Source organism: Gallus gallus, chromosome 1 (assembly GCF_016699485.2).
Source record: "Gallus gallus isolate bGalGal1 chromosome 1, bGalGal1.mat.broiler.GRCg7b, whole genome shotgun sequence".
In the NCBI taxonomy this organism is placed as follows: Eukaryota; Metazoa; Chordata; class Aves; order Galliformes; family Phasianidae; genus Gallus; species Gallus gallus.
This window is the reverse complement of record NC_052532.1, coordinates 123,439,488-123,455,710: the sequence shown is the minus strand read 5'-3', so window position 1 is coordinate 123,455,710 and position 16,223 is coordinate 123,439,488. Positions and strand designations below refer to the sequence as shown.

The following is a 16,223-nucleotide window of genomic DNA, read 5'->3' as shown; positions in this document are numbered from 1 at the left end:
GCAAAATATTTGCTTTGTACTTTTCTTTATCCTTTGGGGTTTATGCAGTGAGAGGACCCATTTTCCTCCCTCAGGTGGTCAGTCCTGGCCTCTCTGCCATGGGTGAAGAGGCAGTGAGTTACCCAGCTAACTCTCAGCAACTGTGCAAGGGGTATGGGCTGCACTGCTGTGGTCCTTGCGCTCTGACATTTCGAACACTTCTTTTTTGGCCCCATGTCTCTCAAATGAAAGCAAACTTCTAAAGAGATCTGGAAACTGATATATTCCAAATACAGCAACTGCTGCTTCCTCCTCCCCTGTGTGCTGTTGCTGCTTCAGTAATACTGAGTTCACAGAATGCCCCAGTGAGGATAAAGAGCAACACTGGTGCCCTGAGTTCCACTTGTTTATGCTCTACTGACCGCGGCTTTTCCTTCAATGTCACTGTCACGGGGACAACATTATCATGGACCAACACCCAGCTTAAAAGGAGGAAATATTTCCATTGTTTTTGCACTGATATCCCAGGCATCTTCTGCTACAGTGTAATCCACTGGTCCCAGGCAGAACCCCAGCAATGGTGGCATCACCATCCCTTCCCCCACAGTATGCACTCTCTGTGGGTGTCAGTAAATGTTTGTCACCAGTTATCAACAAATTCACTTTCTGCAGCTTTCTCAAGTGCTGGGCTTGGCTCATGTCTCTCACAGCATATTCAGCTGTTCTGGGTGGGCTAGAACTTGGGGATCCTCAGTCCTTTCTGACTTATGTCCCTTTGCTTGTGGTGTTTTGGGCTCTTCAACTGCAGGGTGTGCACACTGTTCATCCTGGGAGGTTGCCTGGGGAGCCAGTAACAACCTTTCCTCTCATTGCATGCTCAAGCAAACAAGAAGTCTCCAGGAGGCTCCATGTTTTGGGACAGCTCCTGGTGTCTATATGGCCTCCTACCAGGTGTTGTACAACTCCCTCTAGATCGCCAGCTCAACTTTCCTGCTTTCAGCCATGCACCAACATTTCTCCCTGCTGTCTCACTAAGGACAAACTTCTCACAGGTGCTGCCATCAGTGGCACAGCCTCACACACTCCTGATGAGAGCCTTTCAATGACAGCTGTCAGTGGCTGTCAAAGTCACCACAACAGATGGGAAAAAGAGGGGACTTGACTGGTCCAAATGGAAATCCTCCATCAACCCATGGTGCCACACCCCCTGCAGGTATTTCTGGGATAGATGGACCTCAAGTGCCTGATTCTCTGCAAAAACTCCTGATTAGCTGGTGTGGAGTGATCCGATTTGAGCCCCATTCCAAGCTTACTTTCAGGAAATGGAGACTGTAATCTGAATTTCTGTTTATTCTGCTCACACAGTAATTTTTTTTTTTTTTTTCTGTTAGTCAAACAGTTAAGTGAGGAAAGCAGACTTATTGGTAGTAATGCTATCTATATTTTCTGCAGAATGTGGTGTTACCTGCCTCAGCCTGCTTTGTGTGGGAGGGACCTGCTGGTCCTGCTGTGAATAACCACCACTGTGCTTGTGGGGCTGATCAGAGGGCTGACAAACAATGGGGAATGAGAAATATACCTCCTACCCAAAAGAGAAGGCACAGTCTCTGGTATAATTTACATAGCTACCTTCAGAGTTGATCTTGACCGCAACTGTGATCAGCTTTTTTAGCAACAGCCCCAGAATGATATTTACATAAGCAGAGCATCCAGACACAAGAGTAGCCATACCTGATAGGCCATTAAATGGTGATTTCTTTGTTTTGTTTTGTTCTGTTTTGTTTTGTTTTTATGGGAAAGTGTATATATGTGCAGTTCATTAGAGCTGGTGGAGGAGGGGAGAAGGGGGGAGAAATTTACCTCAGAGGTACCATAAAGAAACATAGCAGATCTGTCTACTATGAACTATGATTATATTATTGAACTGTCTCATTTCATGCACATTCAATGCATTTTTTCCACATAATTTATTTTCAATTTAAATGTCTTTTTAATTACTCTCTAGGCTGTAAGCAAAAGAAAATATAATTTACAGCACTTCTAGTAACAAATCCTTTGTTCATTTTTCTATGGAGTTTAACATACTGGCAAGGCAATTTTAAAGCAGCTCGAATACAGACAGATCTTATGTTGTTGTTGTTGTTGTTTTTGAATGTGTGCGCCAGCTCCACAGCCTGAGATTGAGAATGCACCTCTTTTTAGCAACAGTTCACACAGAAACACATGAAAAAAAACCCATGAAGTGTTGTCCCAGCTGAAAGGAAGGGTTCTTGCATGGCTTTCAGAGAGACTACAGAGCACAGGAACACAGCAATTGGTAAATTCCTCTTTTCAGGTCATTGGGATTTTCATAAAGGAATGATACACTTTTGCTTCAAAGAGGAACTACCACAGTACACCAGATGTTAATTAAAATTAAACAGCAGACAATTTATTTAGCGATCATACCTCTCTGCCATTATTCAGCACAATGAAGTTCCATTTGAGTTAAATGAATTAATTAACTACATTTCTCTGCAGTCCCAGATACTATGCAATCATATAATGAAATACAGATGCTACTACAAAGAGCTTATAGCTGAAATGAGCTATGCACAAAAATGGGAGATCTAATAAAGACACAGAGTTAGGACACCCATAGACCTTACTGATTTAATGTTTGATTCTAGAGTCATCCCAACCAAACTTTAACTGAAGAGCAACAGTTAGGAGCACAATCACCAGAGGTCCCATGTAGATTTGATGAAGGATAAACTTTGCTGAGAGAGTTTTGGAACTCAGCCACACTGGGTAGTGCCTTTTCTACTTTACATGCAATGTCTGGATGAGGGGGAGCTCCAGCTGTGCACTTGGCAAAGCTTGGTGTCCCACTTTCCTTAAAGTTCTTCTCCCGAAGCTGATGGTGACTCTTCCTGGTGGCTTTGTGCATGCTGATATGAGCACCTTGACAGAGGAAGTCTGCATCCCACTCCACGAGGGCTGCCTGCTGTCTCTCAGAGCTGCTCCTGTGCCAGCATCTGCCAGCAGCCATGCATGAGTGCCATCAAAGATCCTGCTGGGCACTAACCCCCTGTGCACTCCAGCACCATGTCAACTTTCCAAGTGATATGACTGTTTTTTCCAGTCAGCACTGAGCTGCATGCTCTCAATGATAAATTTAGTTGATGTTCCATATCTTTATGTTTCATTTTTTTTGTTTTGTTTTATTTTTTGTTTGATGCTATGGAATCTTTTCTGAGTCATAAATTCATTATTCAATAATCTTCTTCTGTCCCCCATGGAACATTTTAATCTAAATCTAAATCTCCATTATTCTGCATTAAGTAACAAGAGAGTTGTGTATCTGTCATAAAACCTTTGCCAGCCCGCAAAGACACGTCTTGAGTAACAGCCAGAGTTCTAATGTTTTGGGTGGCCTTTTTGATTAAACCAAGAAGTAACAGCTTGCAGACAAAAGCACTCAACATTTTCTGTAAAGGAGGCAATATTCAGATACTTTGGTGAAAGATGTGTTATTCATCAAAATTAAGGGTTTTTAGGAAGACAGTAACTATACCTAGAGTTTAACAGAAGTGGTGATTCCTTCAGCTAGAAAATGCATATTATACTTTAATATGCTTTTCCAAACATTTGGAATAATTGTTAAAAATGAAGGGATTCAAATCCTAAGAGCAAGATCTAGCATTTCCTTTTAGATCAGTTAAAATATTTTATCTGCAGCAAGCACAACTTTGAAAAAACCTCTTTGAAAAAAAAAATCATGCATACTGAAAAATGTCTTTTAGGCAGAATGTGATTCAGCCATCAGGTTGAAGAACATACACTTCTGGCCTTAGCTGGGGCATCAGTAACGAATCTAGCCTTAAGAAGCATCTCTGGATATCTTGGCTAAGTCCTGACATCATTCAAGTGCTGTTGGTATTTCAGTATGAGAAGACGCATCCAATACAGACTACTCTGTATCTGACAGTGCAGAAATCCTTCACAAAGACATGCAGTAGTTGGTAAAACTGTAGAAAGCTGATGCTTATTCCAGCTCAAGCCTCAGAAAAAGACTGAAGCAGTTGTCTTTGGCAGTCATGAGCATACCTGCCTTGCCTTTCTTTCTCCTTTCATGTGTTCTTCACTCCTTTTTAACAGATGGGATATTACTGATTTGATGTCTCATGGAGATCTCAGAGGAGCTTGGTTGCAGCTGGAAATGGAACTGAACAGAAAAAAAACTTCAACAGCAAAAACTGGACGAGGTGGGGGAAAGAATTAAAGCTGCTCCCCAGGCATGATAATTCATGAAACTTCCAATTTTGGAGACTTGACACCTTTATTGCAGCAGCTGGTGCTAACTGCTGTAGGAGACTGTGGGACAGCTGATGTATTGCACCCAGTCAATTTTCTCCAACCTATGGAGCTCAGAGTCCTGGCACAAGGACCTTCCACTCTGACCGCCAAGCTTTCCCCCAGAGAACAAGCTATGTTGGCAACACCGATGACCCCCCAGTCACAAAAGGACAAGCCAAAGCTTTGTGTTATCTGAATTTCACAAAATGTCTACTTACCCCCTGCTTTGAGCAGGCTGTAAAGAAAGGGAAAGATGTTGTTACTGGTTCTGGAATGAGTCCTTCACACCAGCAGACTGGGATGGATCCAGCTGGTGAAAGAAACATCATGGAAACAAAATCCACAGAGGATCCACATGGAAAAGAATTCCTGAAGCCAAACACCAACAGATCTCGGTAGTATGTTGCAAACCAGACTTGATAAATATGGCACTGCTGTAGGGCACAGACAAGGTTCAAATCCTTCACCTTCTTTAATTTACACATGGGGGTGAACCTAAATCTGCCACATCCTTAAGTGCTCTGTCTGAAACCAGTGCATGCAGCTCTTCCAGTTTCTCCTTTTGGAGTTGTTCTCTTCTGAGTAAAAAACCCAGCATTTCAAGAAAGAAGAAATGATTCTCCAGCCTTAGAAGCTGAAATCTTACAGCAGTTGGGCTGTTGTTATCTATATGGCTCTTGTGCATCAGGGAGAGGAAGTTCTAGTAGAGGCATGCTGTGTCTCAGGCATCCTGGCCATGCATTGTTGACTGTCTCAGGTGGGTATGTCCCAGTCCCTCTTGTTTGACAAGGAACGTTTGGGCTTGGCAATTGCCCAAAATCTTGTCAGACTGGATGTAAGTTTCTGTGCTAACATAATAGTATCTTCTGATGAAAGCATTTGCAATTGGTGGGGGTGAGAATGAAAAGCTCCAGGTGTGTTATGTGTGTATTTGATTATGTGAGAATTATATGTGGTTGTTTTTATTAAAAACAAACACAACAAAACAAGCCAACTGACTAGACAAACAATGAAAATATCCAATAAAACATGCTTAGCATATCTCACAAAGACTTAATTTCCAGGGATTTCAACTGGATTTTCCCAATTAATTTAACTGATAGCAACACCGAGTCACTAGTCCTTCATACTTATTCTACCACTTGTACACTGCATATTTCTTAAAATCAAAGCTACTTATTCCTACTGTAGAAATAAAGGAATGGAAGGCTTTATTTAGACTGACCGTTGTATTAAGACCTCAAATAGCTTCAACTTTATGAAAAAGTCAGTCACTCTTTATAGGTCTGTTAGCTTGGCTGCCCTTGCTTTTTGCTTCACTTGGAGGGACCAAGGTGAAACGTGACTTTGAAGTTTAGATTTCCAGGTTTCCCCTCTTTTAAAAACATAAAACACATGAAAAAAAAAAAGTCTTACAGATAGTCTTGAGACATGCCTCTAATCTCACCAGCCACGGTTTTCCAAAGTGTTCAAATACTGCAGTAATGACCTGGAACTGCTAGGAGCAGTTTGGCAACTTGGTTCTTCCTGGAGCAGCCGCACCTTACCCCTGTTAAGGGCTGATTCCTTGCTAGGGTTGGTTTGGAGCACAGAGGGAAGTGAGACTGACCGCCACACCATTTCTCATTTCTTTTTTCAGAGACTTTCCTACTTTTGAAATCGTTGAGAGATGAGAAGGCCTAGATAGGGGCAGAGTTAAAAAGTATACATATATATAAAATGAGCTTTTCTGTATAATTGTCTCAGTTTAAAGCAGTGGACATTTGTTCTTGCAGTAAACTTGCCACAAGCAGTGTACAGGAACCTGAGATCTAAGACGTACAGGAATGACTGTAACCTGACAAACCTGGCATAATAAACAACCACATTCTTGTGGTATTGCAAAATATGTAAATCATTTTTAGAGCCTATTTTAATTATAATCTTTTTTTTTTTTTTTTTTTTTTTCCTGGTGAAATATCGCTGAGTTATTATTCTTAATGTAAACTGACCTGGCAGTCAAAATATCTACATTTAACATACAACAGTCTCAACGTATTTCAGAGAACACTGGAGACAAGAATGAGAAGGCATGGGAAATATCACCATCAGCACTCACGGATTTCATTGCCTCTTTGCTTGTCAAGACACTGCTGATTGAAAAACTGTTTTGTTTCCTGCCCTCAAAACCAGAGCCCAGCAGCTTGGCAGTATGTTGGCAGGGTCTGGCAAAGAGCAGCCTGAGGAAGCGTCTGATACAGCCAAGGACATTAAAGATTCTCAAGATCCTCTTGGGGGTCTTGCTGAAGAGTTCCTGTGGCACTGATGTTCCATCCAGTCTGGCAGGATGCAGTAACATCACTGGCAAGTGTGGCCAGGTGCTGCAGCTCCCATGTAGCCCACAGGAGGACATCAGCCATTCTGCATAATGCCCAGTGCATAGCTATCTCTGTCTCACCTTGGCTTTGAAGAAAAACTTGGAACTTTTTATTCCAGTGGTTGCTTTCTCTTTGCTGACAAAAATTAATATACTTTTCAGTTTTTTCAGCATTTTCCCCTTCTTTTATTCATTCTTTTCTTTTTCTCCAATTGCTACTCATTATGATTTTATGTTTGCCATATCTGAATGCATTTGGGATTGTGTTATGTGTTTTACAAATAGCTGCTTGACTGCCTGTAATGTATGGACTTTGTGGCTTCACTTTACTGTGGTGAAAACTAAAGGAAGGAAAAAAAAGAACCAAAGACTACACAGAAGGAGCTTTGGTGTCCAAATCAATCTTGCAACTGGGCAGGAAGTCCCTCTCCGTGATCATGCCACAGGCTGTTAAGCAGAGAGGTTGCACAAGTCATTTAGAAATTAGAAAAGAGCATCATGTGTTTCCTGTGCAGATCTAAAACTGGAGAGGTCCTTAGCGACCCCCAGCTCCTGCCCTGAGCTGCTGCATGGGCCCAGCAAACTGTAGCCTGTCTGTGCTGCTGCTCCTCAACACAAATGTACCTCTGGGGCACCCGCTAGTTGCTCCTCCTGGAAAGCTGGGCCTGATGCACTGTGTCTGACCTTCAGAATTGCAGGTCTGCTTGTACAAGGCCTTAAGAGAAAACAAAAAGCAGTATTATTAAGATGTTTTTTTTCTTTTGTGTGTTCATCATTTTTCAGCTTCAGTTTCAGTGTCTGTCATGGTGGAAGCAAAGTTATCTCTGCACTATGTACAAGCTCATGAATCACTAGGGCTGCTTGGGAGGTACGTGATAAATGGTCCACAGTATATACAGTCAAGAGGAGACTAATAAGTCCATGCATACTTTATTGGCTGTTTATCTCACAGGTTTATTGCTTAGGAGTTAAAGAACCTGAGGTTTAGATGTAAACTACTTTTCAAAAGCCATTGACATGAGGCCAAATTTTCAAGTGTTCAGCACTTTAACACAAAAAGACTTTCAAATACTAAAATAGAAAACATTCGAAAGTCTCTTTTCAACAAAATATATAATTTTTTCTTCAAAATGTGCTTTTTATTTTTTTCTTCAGGAAGAACTATAGCTTTTCATAATTTACATGTGTTTCTCAGAAATTCCTGAAGTCCAAATTATTCTGCAACAAAAAGCCTTAATTGCTTTTCAAGTAAAAGTTCAATAGCAATAAATACATGCCTTTGCTAAATCATACCTAGCAAGTCTTTAACAATGTTATATGCTCTTCAGATCTTTTTCCTTGCTTTTCTTCCCCTGACAAAGGTAGTTCTCACATATTAAAAAATAGGAAAGGGGGAAAGGGGAAAAGGGGGAAAGAAAGGGAGAAAGAAAGAGAATAGGAGAGGAAGGAAGGAAGGAAGGAAGGAAGGAAGGAAGGAAGGAAGGAAGGAAGGAAGGAAGGAAGGAAGGAAGGAAGGAAGGAAGGAAGGAAGGAAGGAAGGAAGGAAGGAAGAGCATTTCAGTATTTAAAGGGAGGCTGTAAGAAAGAAGGGGACAGACTCTTTAGCAGGATCTGCTGTGATAAGACAAGGGGAAATGATTTCTAATTAAAAGAGGGAAGATTTAGATTGGATATAAAGGAAGAAGTTTTTTGCAGTAAGGATGGTGAGGCACTGAAGACACTCAAGGTCAGGTTGGATGGGGCTCTGAGCACCCTGGTCCAGCTGTAGGTGTCCAGCTGTTCATTGCAGGGGAGTTGGACTAGATGGCCTTAAAATGGTACCCTGTAATTCAAAATTCTATGATTCTAAGAATGAAAGAAAGAGAGAAAGAAAGAAAAAGAAAGGAAGGAGGAAGGAAAGACAGCAGGAATGAAGGAAAAGAAAACAGCAAAACTGTAAATACACCAAACCATCCTCTCATAGTTACTTTTCTCTCAGCTAGCAGAGACTCATTTTTAACCCTCAGCAAGCAGCTGGACATGACCATCAGAACGCAGTGCATAAAGAAAGGCTCCTCTGAAACCACCCATCACAGCCAGTACTTCCTGAGCTCAGTGGGATTAGGGCAGCTATGGTACAGACGTTGGCTGGCAATGGAGAGAGAGAGGCAAGAGGCAGTGCTCATAACTCTCAGCCCTTTCTTGGTCTGGGGTGAGTGGGAGGAAAGGTGAATTTTGTTTCTTCAGGATCTCATTGGATAACAGTGAGGAGAGGAATGGCAAGTCATGAATGTGCAGTCTGTGAAGCACACATCCCTGGCACACCTAAAGAGGTTTCCTGCTGCTCCCTGGAGCTGATTCCAACTTTCAGGGTGTAGGGTTGGTACCAATTTGCCTAGCACCCCAGTGGAGATGAAAACAGACCAACCACTGGGAAGAAAAGCAGGTAAACAAAGGGCCATTTGCAGATGGAGGTGGCTCTCTTTCAAATGCACATTGAAGTGAACAGGAGCCTCTCTGATAAATTTCACCCCTCTGAGAGCTGTGCTGCATGGGGCTCATGACTGCATAATCTCACTTGCTATTGCTCTGAAAGCAACTATAAATGTCAGGTTGCTGCAAGAAAACCCACAGAGGTTTCCTGTTTCTTATGGTTCAAGATAAAGGTTGCACACAGCACGGGTTCAGCTCTTTGTAGCAATTGTTTTCTAAAAGGACTAGAGTGAAAGATCTACAGTTAACTCAATTTCAACCAGCTTCTGAATCTTCAGAGTAATTAGTCATTTGCCACCAATAGCCAAGCCACCAGAAGCTGCAAAGCACACATCTGTGAGCGGATTCAGTGCAAAGCATGGTCTCACCTTTTGGGAATGGAAAAGCACAAGACATGGGTTTCTTTTAGTTGAGTTCACAAACTCCCACAGGCTGGTCTGCAGCCTCAGAGAAACAAAGAACTACCCTTCAGATCAGAGCAAAGCTGGAAGCTGGCTGCAGCAGCAGCAGCTGAGAACTCAGAAAGGGGAAAATACTGCTCATACTAGTAAACCTAGTGTTTTTTCAAAAGAGAATGGTATTTCAGCATGGTTATCTATCCACAGCAGTGGATTGCATCTCCTGCACCATCCTCTTCTAATGGCTTCTCTCTATCTTGGTCCCCCCGGAGAGAGAGAAGCACTGTGCATGGCACTGCAGCATCTGCTCTGCTGCGTTGTGAGTGGACAGATGTGAGAGAAGGAGCAGCTGTGGTGATGTGAGCTGGGGTGAGCTGGGCAGCAGCATCCATGCTTGGGGAATAACACTGCATGGGGAATAACACTGCCGCAGAGCGTGTTGCGATCTGAATTGCAGGTTGCTGTGATGATGCAGCTATGTAAGCTCATGACCTGAGCTGAAGTCAAGGATGTTACAACAATGCAAACTGACTTGGAGATAAGAATCACCTCGATTTCCCTTGTAGCAGGTCCCATGGGGGATGCTGCTGACATGGCTTTGAGGTTTGAGCTTGGCAGGGCTTCAGGCAAAGCATAGAGAAATCCAAGGGACATCCTTGGGCATGGACTGTTTCAGCATCTCCTTTCAGCTCCAGAGCAAGCATCCTTGGTAAGAGGAAGGTGGGATCTGGTGCTGCTTACAAGAAGTGCTGTGCAGAGGAGTTGAAGGAGACAACTGTCCCTTCGGGAGGCTGCAGCAACCTCAGCGCCTTTCGAGGCAGAAAGAAACAAGCAAGGCAGGGATTGGTTCACTAAAACTTTTCTCATCACAAGGTTCTCTGCTATTTTCCACCATGTGACAGAAAGGCTGTACTGTACCTCACACACACACACGCACACACACACACACACACAAAAAATAATTATCCAGAAACTGATGTTTGAACAACCCCTAAGCTGCTGGTGTAAGGGAAGTTAGAGTGAGCCCCTGCAGCCCCGTGTCCCTGTGTGAATTGCTACCTATCTCAGCTCTCAGGGGAATCACACTCATCCAATTTTTGTAGCCCTGAGACTGCAGCCCCAGAAATGAAGCTGAGAAGAAGTTTCATGTGGACCCTTTATCAACTGAAGGCAGCATTATTCAAAGGGGCAGCGAATGCTCCCCCCTGCTTGAGTGGAAGGCAACCACATTCACTAACACATCACTATGTGCTAGTGCTACACAGTTGGACTAGGTGATCTTAGAAGTCTTTTCCAGATTTTATTATCCTATGATACACAGCGAGTCTGCTGGTTATTTTAAACTCCAAGATATGAACTCATCAAGTAAGATCCAGTGTTTGTGTTGGGCTTTCACCGCTAAGCTTCATCTTGCAGCATCTTTAATGGAGTGTTGAAAGTGTGCATACAATTCACCACTCTTTCTTTTAAACCTGTAAAACAAAGTCCAGAAATGCTTACTCAGCTGCCCCCTAACTTAGAAGCTAAGTTTTACAGATGCTTTATTTCATGAAATTCTCACAGTTCCTTTTTGTCCAAAAGTATGCTAGCTCCGATCAGACTAAGCAACAGGATACCCCTTTCTTAAGCCCATTTTATAGTCAAAACTAAAGTGTTCCGCCTCTTTCCTCCCTTGAGAAAGCCAGGCTGGGCAGGTTTCCTCACAGAGTTCAATTGCTTCATTCATTTAAAGCACTTGCGCAGCAGCTGCAGCTTCCTTTTGCAAGAACCTCATCTTCTTTCCCCATGTGCTGGGCTAATTTCTGCCTGCTTTTCCAAGACACTTCCCTTTCTGCTCACTGACACTTTTTGAGGGGGTTTCTTTATTTTTGATGGTAATGTGGCCACCTCTGCCCCAAGTACCTGTGTACAAGCAAGGTAAGTCCATTCATTAAAGAATGCCAGAGGACTGTAATGGATGCTCGCAATCTGATACTTGTTAACAGGACTTCTCTGCATTTTGCATGTACCCTGTCACATCCGTGGCTGCCTTTCCCCATTTCCAGGTAGCACCACAGCCCAAAGGGATCCCACCCTCATCCATTAAAACCTTAGTTATTTTAAATAGAATCATAGCATCATAAAATTGTTCAGGTTGGAAAAGACCTTAAAGATCATCAAGTTCAACCACAACCTAACCATACTACCATATCTCTAAAAACCTTCTGCTAAATCATGTCCCTGAGCACCACATACAAATGGTTTTTAAACACATCCAGGGATGGTGACTCAACCACCTCCCTGGGGAGCCTGTTCCAGTGCTTAACAACCCTTTCTGTGAAGAAGTTTTGCCTGACATCCAACTTAAACCTAACCGGGCACAACTTGAGGCCATTTCCCCTCATCCTGTCACCTGTCACCAGTGAGAAGAGACCAACCCCACTCTCGCTGTAAGCACCTTTCAGGTATTGGAAGAGAGCAATAAGGTCTCCCCTCAGCCTCCTTTTCCCCAGACTAAACAGCCCCAGTTCCTTCAGCCTCTCCTCATAGGGCATATTCTCCAAGCCCTTCACAAGCCTTGTTGCCCTTCTCTGGACCTGCTCCAGCACCTCCATGTCCTTTCTGTACTGAGGTGCCCAAAACTGAACCCTGTACTCAAGGTGAGGCCTCACCGATGCCGAGTACAGGGGCAGGATGACTTCCCTAGTCCTGCTCACCACACCATTCCTGATCCAAGCCAGGATGCCATTGGCCTTCTTGGCCACCTGGGCAAACTGCTGGCTCATATTCAGCCTTCTGTCCATCAGTACACCAAGGTCCTTTCCATCAGGCAGCTTTCCAGCCACTCCTTCCTAAGCCTGTAGGGTTGTCTGGGGTTGTTGTGACCAAAATGCAGGACCCAACACTTGGCCCTATTGAAACTCATACATATTGCCTTGGCCATCGATCCAGTCTATCCAGATCCCTCTGTAGTGCCCTTCTCCCTTCTGGCAGATCAACACTCCCTCCCAACTTGGTGTCATCTGCAAACTTATTGAGGGTGCACTCAATCCCCTCATCAAGATCATTAATAAAGATGTTAAATAAAAGCGGCCCCATTACCGAGCCCTGGGGGACACCGCTCGTGACCAGCCTCCAACTGGATTTAACTCCATTGACCACAACTCTTTGGGCCCAGCCATCCACACAGTGTTTCACCCAACGGAGTGTACGCCCATCCAAACCATGGGCAGCCAGTTTCTCCATGAGAATACTGTGGGGGACAGTGTCAAAGGCTTTACTGAAGTCCAGGTAGACCACATCGACAGCCTGACCCTCATCCACTAAGTGGGTCACCTTGTCATAGAATGAAATCAGATTTGTCAGACAGGATCTACCATTCATAAACCCATGCTGACTGGGCCTGATCCCCTGGTTGGCCTTTAACTGGTCCATGATGGCTCCTGAGATTATCCATTCCATAACCTTCCCAGGCACCGAGGTGAGACTGACAGGTCTGTAGCTACCAGGATCATTTTCCAGCCCTTTTTGAAGATGGGCATCACATTTGCCAGTCTCCAGTCTGCCAGGACATGAGCAATGGGTCATGGCATCACCACACTCCAATCTGCAGGTACTACTGCCTTGTGGAAGGCTGTACTACCATGCAATAAGATGCAGGATACCTACATACCAGTCATAGAATGGACCCATACCGCATACTGCTCCTGGACCAAATGGCCACGGGGAGTGGGCGGCATGACTGAGGGCCCTTCACATGGCAATGTCCTGCTCCATGACCACTTTGGAGAACCCCTTGGCAGAGTGTGCAGCTGTCAGGTGGCCAGACCTCTGCGCGATCTCAGCAGATCAAGGCAAGGTGAGCTAGATCTGATTTTTTTTTTTTTTTTTTTTTAAAGAAACAGTTCACCCAGGATGTAGTGGTTTAGATGGCTGATAAAAATGGCTTTGAGGTAAGTTTTTGCTGTCAGGTCACACCTAATATAATAAGAGAGCACTGCTGTGGAAAGCAGCTGTCCCACTCCTCCCTTGTCCCACTGCATCAAGCTCCTTCCTCCCTGTTCTCATGCCAGCCCCAACTGTCACTGGGTGAGACTCTTCAGCTGACAGAGCTGGCAAACACCAACACTGCAAAACAGAGGAAGGAAATAAAAGAAGAATTTGTACTAGATCAGACACTGCATCCTCTCATCCTCTAGCCAGACAATTACCAGGTCGAATTCTAGGCAAAGGGAAAAGCGAATAAGCCACTGAAAAGGAGATCATTTGGAAGGAACTCTTATTAGACAATGTGTAATGCAAAACCATAGCATTAGAGGCCAAGGTAAGGAAAAACAGCAGCTGAGGCTCAGGTACACCTTTGCTTCTGCCAACATTGTTATGGGAAAGTAGTCTTTGCCAACAGGACAGACACATTTTAAAAAGCCAGGGCTGTTTGCTCAGCAATCTCCTATCATAACCTGCAGGCACCAAGATTTCCATGTGAGTTCCTGTCAACAGGTCTCAACTGAGCTGATGTCAGGGCACTTCAATACTTGCATCAGGAGACATTTCTCAGTAGGTAGAGAGTGGGATTTAAGGAGAGGTAGGTGAACACTTCCATGTCCTGATCACTGCACAGTGGTCGCCTGGAGTTTCTTTTGACACAGAGGCACATGCCTGGTTCCCTCCTTACTCAGCTGCAAAATATGATTCGAGAGCTGAAGACCCCAACTCAGGGCTGGGGTCTCTTTCCCTGCAGTGCTGGACAGAGGTATAGGAAACATGGGCCTACGCGGATTAGCTGGAAAAGGAAGTACTGTGTATCTAACAAAAATCTGCAGCAAAAAAATAAGATCCAATAGCTGGGGTGGCCTGTATTCTAGGATGTCCCTGCTAAACCCTGCCAAACACAGAGATTCTGAGGAAAGAAAATGTACTCTGTCTGTGTACTCTATTTCTTGGCTACACTGCTCTGTTCTCTGCAGTCAAGTGTAGGATTGCTGGTTGTATTTTTTCAAAATGCCACTTGAGTAATGAGAACATAGTTTGTACCACACCAGAATTTCCTTTGCTAAGACTGGATTTTGCTTTGGTGCATATAAGTCAGGTTCTTAACACTGAGAGGAGCACTTTGTACTTTCATACTTTGTTTACTTATATATCAAACTTAACTATGAGCCCTGAAACAAAAAGATTTCCCAAAAACCAAGGGCAGTCCAAAGTCACTCTTCATTTTGGCAGATTGTGGCTATAATATTACCTGATTTAAAGCCCAATAAAGTCAAAGGAAAGAGTTTCCTCTAGACATCAGTGTCTTTCAATCATGCCCACAAAGCTCCCATTCGTGTCTGCAGAAGTTACTCAAGCATGGGGATGGGAGGACAGGGCACAAGAGGCTGTCAAACTACTCCTGTAAAAAGTTGCCCAGTGACTGTTGGCTTTGCTTTCAGAACAAGAGCCCACTGGGCTCTGGGGTTTGTATGTGTCTGTGTTCATCTCCATGATGGAGACCTGCCACTGGTTTGGTTCAAATTCTGCCTGCACACAGTTCTCAGTGCATCTTTGTGTCTCAAAAGAGAGTTTGGTTTCAAACAGCATTTTCTGTAAGGTAGGAAAATAGTCTTAGCACACCTGAACAGCAGGCAGCTCTCTTCCCCTGGTTTCTCCTCCCTTTACCGATGCACTTACCTTCCTGCTTCTGCAAGATGCAATTTCTTTGGGGTGAGTCCACATCCAGCGGCAGGAAAGCAGAGGAGCAGACTCTCAAATGAGATGATGTTGCTTAAGCCTGCTCTTAAATGCATGCAAGAACATGATAATGACTAGCATCATGTCTTTGACACATTCATTCACATTGCACTGACACGTTCAAGCCTTACTCATGATCTCTTGAGTTCTGTTTTCAAGCAATGCTTTTCCATCAGTACTATCAAATGCTTCTGTTATTTTCCTCAAATAGCACCTCGTCATTTATATAATTACTGAAAAGCTAGGTCCCAAGGGAAAGAGAGAAAATTATAACCCAGGTAACTGTGCAGTGTGAAAGAGGCCCAGGCTACCAAGCTTCAGCCCAAAGACAGCAAGACATCAAGCCTCACAGCCTAGCAGTGACAGAGCTCAGCCTTCCTAGTTTAAGAAAATGAATACCTCACCCTTTTATTCTAACTGAAAATAACCTCTTGGTGTAACTGTGATGCAGTTTGGGCAGGAACTCCCCATATTTGGCATCAGATGTGCTTCATTCCAGAAACTTTAAATCACAGTGACTAATTATAGACATACTTCTGATCTGGACATGAACTCTCTTTTTTCATGAAAGGAAATAGCTTCATTGCTGCTGATTCCCATATTGGAGAAGAGAATAGGAGTGCCAGTGGGGAATTTCAGCTTTGTGCCTGATTCATTCCTTTGCCTAACTCCTCAGCTTCCTAAACAAACATTACCCTTTTGAGATGCGAAAAGAAAGGCTTTGCTTTACAGAAACGGCAATAATTGCACAAAAATAAGTTTCAACTATAAAAACAAGCAATGTAACTGGCAAGTAACTGCCTGCATTACTTTCTTAAAGAGAATTATAGAAAAGCCATAAAACCACTACCTTGGCTCCACTGTCACAGTTCCTCTTTATCAGAATTATTGAGACGTTGTCCCGCAAGCTGTCTGTATGTATTTACATAGACAGATACAACTGTGTTTTAATGGCAATTGCTCTGAAGAAA

The 16,223-nt window shown here is 43.6% G+C and overlaps 1 long non-coding RNA gene across 1 annotated transcript; it reads right to left on the bottom strand.

Moving 5' to 3' along the window:
* Positions 1-2,384: 2,384 nt before the first annotated feature.
* On the bottom strand, positions 2,385-15,637 carry LOC101751989. The gene is made up of 3 exons (XR_211254.5): positions 15,193-15,637; positions 4,536-7,388; positions 2,385-4,186 (listed from the first exon to the last, which is right to left on the bottom strand). It is a non-coding gene; the product is annotated as an uncharacterized LOC101751989 (long non-coding RNA).
* Between the last annotated feature and the right edge of the window lie 586 nt (positions 15,638-16,223).